Source organism: Octodon degus, unplaced genomic scaffold (genome assembly GCF_000260255.1).
Source record: "Octodon degus isolate 3935 unplaced genomic scaffold, OctDeg1.0 scaffold00288, whole genome shotgun sequence".
Classification (NCBI taxonomy): Eukaryota; Metazoa; Chordata; class Mammalia; order Rodentia; family Octodontidae; genus Octodon; species Octodon degus.
Genome location: NW_004524864.1, coordinates 1,004,260 through 1,012,697, shown reverse-complemented (window position 1 = coordinate 1,012,697; position 8,438 = coordinate 1,004,260).

Below are 8,438 nucleotides of genomic sequence, written 5' to 3'. Positions count from 1 at the left end.
GTTGAAACTGTACTTTCGATTTGATTTGAAACTGTCTCATTGCTATATGTTTATCAATAAAACTTTGAAAAGAAAAAAAAATTTGCACACATCCATAAAAAAAAAAAAAGAGTTTATCAATTTTGAGGGCCAGGAATATGGCTCAGTAGAATAAGCACTTCCTTGGCAAGTACAAGGGCCTGAGTTCAATCCCCAGTTCCTCCAAAAAAATAAAAAGTAAAAAATTAAAAAAAATTAAAAAGAATAGAATGATTTGTTCTAATGGTGTTTGTAAATAGGATCTCAAGTTCGCATCTTGTACAGCAATTAATCACTAAGAAGAATGTATGCAGTGTGTTAATTATTGAAACTGTCCTAGCGATTTGATTCGAAACTATCTCATTGTTATTTGTTTATCAATAAAATTACGAAATAAAAAAGAAGTAAAGCCATGGTGTTATGTTGAGCTATAGCGGACTCAGGTCAATAATTTCTGACATTGCCAGTCAAGCGGAAGACCCAATACTAATATGGGCTACTGGACTCTTTTAGAATATTTTGCTGAGTTTACACACCTATAATATTCAAGTAACAGAACTTAACAAAAAAAGGGTATACAGATGAATGTCCATTTTGTATCTGTGCATTCAAAGTGGTTAGGGTAGATATATAGTTACATTTTCTTAATGAATAGAAGGATTTGTTCTAATGATGTTTGTAAATAGGATATCATGTCTGCATCTTGTACAGCAATTAATCACTAGGAAGAATGTATGCAATATGTTAATTATTGAAATTGTCCTATAAAAAAAAACTCCAACTAGCTATGATCACCAAAACCAAAAACACACAAAAGCGTATCAGTTAGCATTCCAGAAAATCAATACAAGAACAGAGTGTTCAAAGTGTTTAGAGAAAGGAAAGAAATGATCTATAAAGGAAAGCCCATTAGATCACAGCGAACTTGTCAACACAAACCATAAATCAAGGACAACTTGGAGAGAAGTACTTTAAGCCCTAGAAGAAATCAACTTCCAACCCAGATTGATATACCTTGTAGAGTTTTCATTCAAAATTAGGAAAGAAATAAGATAGTTCTACAGCTCAGCATATTAATAAGACTTTTTTTATACTTCGTGTTTATATTTTTCTGCTGGATGGTGAAGACAACAAATTGAAATTTAGAAAATCTCTTTATGGTTGAGAAGTGGAGACAATTTTCCATGTTTGAAGCTGATATAAAATTAATAATTGAGGCAGAGCTTTGAGTAACCAACTTGTTTATAAGTCACCATTTTTTTTCATTGTTAATAATCAAGATAATCAAATATGGCTATCTTATTATATTTAGGGCTATAAAATTTTGGATCTTTGGTTAAAGGTTTTTGCTGTTGCAAAAATGTTATTTTGAATATATTTTGAATTGTAAGAGCACAATAAAGAATTTTGTACAAAAAAAAAAAAAAAAGATAGTTCTATGTCAAAGAACACCTGAAGAAATTCCTGACCATCAAACCAGCACTCCAAAAATTTCTCAAAGATATTCTGGGGAGGTGGGAGGGAGACAGAAATTCCAAGATTCCTAATAGAATGAATCAACCAGGCAACTCAGGCAATTAAATAGAAGGGAGAAAAAAAGGGGAGTAACAACAGGAAACCAATACAATGACAAGCACAAGTCAGTATATATCGGTAACAGCCATCAGTGTGAATGGGCTCAAATCACTGATGAAAAGAAATAGACTGGCAGAATGGATCAAGAAACAAGATCCAGCCATGGCCTGCTCTCCCTTAACCCTCGCGGAAGCCGCGCTGAGCCCCGGACAGCTCCAGGAGCCTTGATGAGCCTATCCCGCTCCACCCCCCACCCACACACCCACTATCAGGGGAACCTTTCTGACCCGTGCCCTGCCCCCAACCGTTGCTGCTAAGCCCAGGTGAACTTTGGGAGCTTCAGAAATTTCAAAAAGAAGGAGCAAAAGGCAATCTCAGACCTTCAGTCCACCCAGAACAAACCTAGAAGACAAGGACAGAAGAGAACTCCGAAGTCACACACCTGAAATTTCTGAAATGGCCACTAACAAAAAGAAACCCCATCAGGCTATAGAAGAAATTAGATCAGAAATTTTATGCATAACTAAGAAACTACACTGAGAACAAAATGTGTAATACCAAAACCATACTTGAAATACCTGTCATCTGGTCTTCTAAATGTGTACTCTTTCTAATGTCATATCAATTATTACTATACTCCCTTTAAAGGAATTTTTTTTTAAGGATAATAAAAGAAAATGAGAGTCAAGAACAAAAATTTAAAGGGCCGGCCAAAAACAGCTCAGCAGATTAAAGTGCCTGCAAGCAGGTGCAGGGGTCAGGGGTTCGATTCCCAGGCCTGCCATGCTGGCCCTGCCCCTGGGGCACACTGAGATGGCAATTGAGACTAGGCATGGTGGTGCACGCCTGTAATCCCAGTTCCTGGGAGGCTGTAAACAGGAGGATCACTACAAGTCTGATCTTGTAGTGGGACCCTGAACACTGTGTAGATCCTTCCCTAAAAATACAAAAAAAAAAAAGGAGGGGGACAAAAATTTAAGATTTCTTAAAAGCACGTGGTAATATTCAATCACATGTCCTGTCTTGCATAACTATATCTGTTAATCTGAGCAACAGATTTAACAATAAAAACAGAAAATATATTAATCACTGTTAATCAGCTATTCTTGTTTAGAAAAATCTGTAACGTATGTATTGTTACATGTCACCCGTTTGTGTCTTTGCTTTTGTTTTTCTTGCTCTTGTTTTTACTCTTCAAAATAAAAAAAAATTATAATCAAAAGAAGAAATTATATGTATATATATATATTATAGCACATATTAGTTTTTAGTATATTGTATATATGTATACATATATAGTAGATTAATGATTCAGATTCTCAGTTATTATTTTTTTCAATTGTTAAGGTGCATCCCTTTCACTTGCACCTATTCTGATAGCTCAGCAAGAGCTGAGAGGCCTTTTCGTGTACAGTACCAAAAATAACCACATGGTGGTAGCAAAGGTTAAAGATATGGGTACTGCTACTTTGTTAAAAATCTTGTAAAAACTAAAACAAAAAAAAATTGAGCAAAAAGAGAATAAAATAACTATGAAAACTAATATAATAATATGACACAGCGAAGTAAGTAGCACAAAATTGTTGAGATTTGCGAATAATCTCTTCGAGCCAGGCATGCTGGTGCCAGGCATGATGGTGTGTATATGCATATAGTCCCAGCACTTGTGGTGCTAACACAGGAAGATCACAAGTTCAAGTCTAGCTGAGACTACATAGCAAGACCCTTTTTTTGCCATAATTTTATTGATAAACAAATAGCAATGAGACAGTTTCAAATCAAATTGGTAGGACAGTTTCAATAATTAACACACTGCATACATTCTTTTTAGTGGTTAGTTGCTGTACAAGATGTGGATCTGACATCCTATTTACAAGCAAGACCCTTTTTTAAAAGCAAAAAAGTTGGAAAGGATTCTTTTTTTTTTTTTTTTTTTTTTTTTTTTTGGCTGGCTCAGGCTGCCTTAAGGGCAGGTCTGGTGTAGCATGTTGAGCTGGGGGTCAAGCCATGGTCCCCTGCACTTCCCTGGCAAGTGCAAGGGCCTGAGTTCAATCCCCAGTTCCAGAAAAAAAAAAAAAAAAAAACTGAGCTAACACGCAAGCCCCAAAGACCATTTTTTAAACAAACAATAACAATAATAATAATAATCTTCAACTTGATGTTTTACCTTCCAGTCCCACTGGAACAGCAATCTACCTTCTCAGGCATAACCCCAGGGACAGAAAACCAACCTCCCATACCCACCAGGGTGGTGGTCCACAGCACTGCTAGGAGAAAGTAAGGCCTCAAAGCTCCAGGCAGACCTACTCCCCATGACTTGGGCAGAGATGCTGTGGTCTGGTGAAGCTAGGTCTCTTGTCTCCTTAGAAGGACACTGGTCTCAGTCATGGGGCTGCCCACTGCCATGCCCCAACTACTGACTCAGCACTCAAACTTCAAGCAGCACTGTGTGAAATTTGCCTGACTGTGTCAACTGGATGAGAACAGTTCTGGGTATAACTGAGCGGGTTTACTTAACAAAGGGGTTGTGGAGAAAATGGAACCCTTCTTCATTGTGGGTGTGAGTGTAGACTGATGCAACCGCTGTGGAGATAACTGTGGAGATTCCTCAGAAAAGTAGGTTTAGAAGTCTCATTCAAGCCAGCTGTTCACCTCCTGGGTATTTTTCCAGAAGAACTAAAAACATCATACCACAGTGATATATACGCACCCATGTTTATAGCAGAGCAAATTGTCATAGCTAAATCCTGGAAATGGGCCGGGGAGATGGCTCAGTGGAATAAGCGCTTCCCTGGCAAGCGCAAGGACCTGAGTTCAATTCCTGGTTCCGCAAAAAATAAATAAATAAATAAATAAATAAATCCTGGAAACAACCCAAATCTGATCAACTGAAGAATGGATTTTTAAAAAGTGGTATTTTTATACAATGGAGTATTACTCAGCTATAAAAAGAGATACACTCAAGGCTTTTATAGGTAAATGGATGCAACTAGAGACCATACTCATAAGTGAAATAAATCAGACCCACATGTGTAAACATCATCTTGTCTCCCTACTGTAAGAACCTGAAAGAGTAAACAGGATATGAAAGATACGATGGATACTATGAAAGGGAAAGAAACTGTCCAAAAGGAAGGAAAACTGGGATGAAGGAAAGGACAAAAAGAAAGAAAGAAGAAATGGAAAAAGAAACATACGGCTATGGACCAGATAGCTTGGATAATTGTACTGCTAATGTCTGCTGCTCTGTTGAAAGGAAAAATTGATGCTTCATTTTTCTCTCTCCTTTTTAACTTTATATAATTTTTGACCAATCTTACAGGCTTATGTCTGGTAACCTGAACAACTGATCTGAAGACAATAATATGCAATATAACAATCATTGTTGAATTCCTATCATTTTATCTAGTGAAATTCTGTATCTTTTCTAATTTTTTTTTAACTATTTTTCGAATTCACAGGCTATAGCTCAGTGGCTTGAGTACCTGCCTGGCAAGCCCAAGGTCCTAAGTTTGACCCTGGTACCACAAAAACAAACAGATTATTTTTTGTACTCTCTTTAAAAAATAAAAACAAAAATTTGTTGAATTCCTATCATCTTGTTTTTAAAATTCTTTACCACTTCCAATGTTTTCTACTACTTCTTTATTCTCTTTAGAATAAAAACAAGAAAGCAATAAAAAAAAAATCCACACACTTACAAGGAATTTAATACATGTTGTATATCAGAGTTAGCACCAATTGTTTTGGTGCTAACTCTGATGTAGGATCCAACATAACTTTTCCATCAATAGTTATTTACATGTCACCCTATAATTTACTGAAAAATCCACTTTTTCTGAACTAATTCGAAGTGTTACACTTCGAATTAGTTCAGAAAAAGTGTAATACTTCAAATTAGTTCAGAAAAAGTATAACACTTCAAATTAGTTCAGAAAAAGTGTAACACTTCAAATTAGTTCAGAAAAAGTAGATTTTTCAGTAAATTATAGAGTGATAGGTAAATAACTATTGACGGAAAAGTTACATTGGATCCTATATCAGAGTTAGCACCAAAACAATTCCAAAGGATTTACATACTTAAGCAAAAAAAAAGGTGAAATCATAAATGTACTTCTAAAATATGGGAGATCGGTGGGGCATGGTGCTGCACACCTGTAATCCCAACACTCAGAAAGCTAATGCAGGAGAATCACTCCAAGTTCAAGGCCAGCCTGGGCTACAAAGTGAATTCAAAGCCAGCTTGAACTACATGGTGAGAGTATCTCAAAAACAAACAAACAAAAAAAAAATAACTTAAAAACTAAAATCAAATAAAATATGGAAGATTCATGGAATCTGAGGCTAGCCCTGGAAGATTTGAACATAAAACCCAAAATTTATAAAAGAAAAGATAATACAGTCAACATGTAAAATCTAAAATTTCTCACAGGGAAAATAATCTCTCCACATACAAGAGAAACAGTAAGGCAAAATATTTTCATTTTGTGTCTCATTCAGGTGGCTATTTTAAAGTATTCTTTTCTTAAATCGCTAAGAAAAAAAGTGATAAAGGTTACAAACTGTTTATTCACAGAAAAGGAAATGCCAGTGGCATTTTAGCATGTGAAAAGATTCTCAATAGCGTTCTTAGTAAGAGAAATGCAAATTAAAACCACATTAAGAAACCATGTTTCACTTATGTAAGTGTTTCATTTTATCTAGCAAAGAGCAATTTGATGCAAAACCTTGTGGGTGAAGCTGTGTGGGCGAAGATGAAAACATCCACAAGCTGCTGGTGGGTGTGTGATCTGTAGCTTTATGTAGAGCAATTTCATAACGTCCACAGCTACTAAAAATGTGTAAAATTAAATATGAAGAAATAGTGTAGACTTTTTTGTAAAGGTAAAAAAGAGACAAATGACCTAAACTTCCATTGAGGGACTACCCAAATAAATTGCTAAATTCATAAAAATAACAAGGAATAATGAAGAAATAGCAAGTATTACAATAAAGAAAAATATTTAATAGTTCTCTTGAGTGTTAAATTATACTATAAAGTAATAATTAAACAATATAGTGGGCAAGATGGTAGCCTAGCAGAATGAAAATTGGTACCTAGAAGCAGATTGTAAAGGCAGTTTCTCTGACATCTTTTTTCATATCACGTGATAAGCTTCTTTATATACTATGACAGCAGCAGCAACAGTAAAATGGGTGATGTCAAGAGAGCTCTCTTGAAGCATTTATGTCCAATCCAAAATGAAGCTTTATCTCATGTTTGCTGTAAATCTGGTCAAATAATGCAAATGGTCAAATAATAAAGGAAAATAATAAAATGGTCAAATAATAAAATGTCTTTTCACATACTAATAAATAACAATATGGTATTGCCATATTAATAAGCACACTATTCAGTGGACCATAATAGAAAGCAACAAATAAGCACGCATACTTACCAAGAACTTAATACATGATGTAACAGCATTTCCAATTAATTCAAAAATATTGGATTATTCAACAAATGATAAAGTTGACAAGTAAATAACAACTGATGGAAAAGTCAAGCTGAAATCTATATCACACTTCATGAGAAAGTAAATTGATCATGTGTCTCTTCACTATGCAAGATAAAACAAGCCCTATATAACAAGAAATGTAACTTTTGTATCTGACAAAGTCAGTCAAATCCCTTCAGGATTTACACTGAAACCCTGTACTATGGTTTGTAGATCCTTTGTCATGGTCAGTCATGTAGATGAGTCACAGCCATTGTTTGACCAATTTGCTCTCTGTGAAAGCCTGAGAGAATATTTTCTCTCCGTGCGACTCTCCTTAGGCACACCCTACACCATCTATCACTTTCCTCTGTGGGCTCATAATCTCCTTGATCAGAAAATTTGGGACACAACTGAGTTACATAATGTTACAGTACCTAGCCTTTCAAGGTCAGTGAAGACTCAAGACACAGGAGAACCTGGCCTTTATAATCTTTTGAACCACCATTGTGTTATGTCCCTTTGTCAGTGAAATGTCATTATGTGGCACACAATTGTATTTTATCACAAAGAGCAATGCCCCTGCCAAAGTGGCTTCGGTGAGGTTCCTGCTTGTCATTATCATTCTCAGACCTGTTCTCTCCCTTACAATAATGACCCAGAGGTTAATTATCTCTCCTATTTCTAGTTAGACCTATCCTTGTGAGACTTAAAACTTAAAATGGGGGGGCAGGATTGGAGAGCTGATGATTAAAAGATACAAAGTTCAGGTAGAACAATAAATTCAAGAGATCTATTGTATAGTGCAGCAACTCTCATTAACAATATATGATAGGGCTGGATGCAATGCTCCATAGTAGAACACCTGCTTAGTTGTGTGAAGGTGAGTTTGATCCCTTGGGCCATAACAACAATGATGATAACAGATTTTATTCTTTAAAAATGACTCAAGTGGCAGGACATGGTGATACACAGCTAAGACAGGAGGAGCACAACTTCCATCCCAGCCTATGCAATTTAGTGACACATTGAGACCATGTCCAAAATAGAGTTGGGTAAATGCAATATAGCTTACTGTGAAGTCTCTGATCAATTCCAGTACTGCAATCAATAAATAAATCAATTGTTCCTGAAAGATTTTGTGTTCTCACCATAAAGCAATAATAAAAATGATAGAAAATATATGCTAATATCTCAATTCTACTATTGCACAATGTATGCATGTTTCAAAAAATCATGTTATATACAATAAATATATGCAATACATTATTTTCAGGGGTTAGAGAAATGGCTCAATAGAATAAGTGCTTCCCTGGCAAGTGCAAGGACCTGAGTTCAATCCCCAGTTCTGCAAAAAAAAAAAAAAAA